Here is a 1,581-nt window from a genome sequence, read left to right as displayed (position 1 = left end):
TGTGTCAGAAAGTTTCATCGCATTTATTGGCTTCAGGAAATCCTTTGATACTGTGTCACTTTTGGGGGATGACACCTTACTTTGGGTTTGTGTAGGAGGTAAGGTACCCTGTTTCCTATGTGATATTTCTGTGGTAGAGCTTTTCGTGCCTGAGGCAATAGCAGGTTCTTGATCTGAAGTCACTACTCTAGAAGTGGGTGGGGCAGCTACCCTCTCAGGGTTTCTTTCTGCTTCCTGATGCAAGGGAGGATCTGCTTCAGTTTGGTAGAGAAAAGACTTGTGAAAGCAGACTTCCCTGTCAGATAATTGTTGCAGCTAGGCCAGTCCAAAGTTCTCCAGGCTACACTCAGTTAATGGACTGGACATGAGGAGATGCAAAGCAGTGTGTGGAAACCTGATTGGAAAAGAGGAAGCTTTGTTTTTTCCTTCAAGGACTAGCTCCATCTGTCTTGCTTTTTTCCAATTGAGATTAAGAGGTCCCACATGACCCAGCCAAAAAGGAGTGACCACAAGGTAACTCAGTCAAATTCCAGCCTTGCTCCCTATGTGCAGTGCTCCTGGTGCATGTTCCTAGATCCCGACATTGTGTCACTAGGTCCCAGTGCAGTGTCACTGCTCTCAGCAGATGGCCTCATCATGGGGTGTCCTCCAGCATGCGACATCAGCAGTGGTGAGACTCTATGAACTTTGTGAAACAATAATAGTTAAAGACTTCAGGCTTTTTTCCATAGAATCGTTATGAGTCATGCTTGACTCAACAGCAATCAACAAAAACAACAACAAATCTCATAGCCCTAGTTACTGTATCAATCCATCTCATCTGAGGTCTTCCTTTCCTGCACTGTCCCTCCACCCTTCCAAGCATGATATCCTTCTCTAAGGGCTAATTTCTCCTGGCCACATGCCCAATGTAAGTGGGGTGGAGCTTCAGAATCCTATTCTCCAAGGTGAGAATTGGTTTCACCATCTCCAAGACAGACCTATTTGTTTTCTTGGCAGTCCATGGTATGTTCAAGACTCTTCTCAAGCACCACGACTCAAAGGAATCAATTTCTTCTTCTGTCATCCTTAGTTATTGTCCAGCTCTCTGAAGCATAATAACAACTATAGCATTGTTATGTTAATTGAAAAATAATGATGACAAACTATAGATTGCAAAGCTTTAAGGCAAACCTCAGGAGTTAAAAGGTTTAAATGTGATAAGAAATTATCTTTTGTTTTGTGGTTTTGGGGGGTTTTTTACCCTGAATGCAGCATCATTTTTCCCCCTCAGTATTTTATTCCTTACATAATAGATCATATGATTATCTGATTCAGAGTTGCTAATCACATCTAATTAATGCTTAGAATGTCAATCTTCCATTTTATTTTTTACAACTTCTAATTTTCCTAGACTTATACTTCACATATTCCACATTCAAATTATTAATGGAAGTTTGCAACTGTTACTACTTATTTTTGTGGATCATGAATGTAACATCAGGATTTGAAGAAGACTCCTCAATGATCCATACATGCAGATGGTACAACCTTGATTTTTGAAAGTTAAGAGGATTTGAAACACTTGCTACATTTGCTATG

This window comes from Elephantulus edwardii, unplaced genomic scaffold (genome assembly GCF_000299155.1).
Source record: "Elephantulus edwardii isolate Elephantulus edwardi_28Jun2011 unplaced genomic scaffold, EleEdw1.0 scaffold00004, whole genome shotgun sequence".
Classification (NCBI taxonomy): domain Eukaryota; kingdom Metazoa; phylum Chordata; class Mammalia; order Macroscelidea; family Macroscelididae; genus Elephantulus; species Elephantulus edwardii.
Note: the sequence above shows the minus strand (reverse complement) of the source record.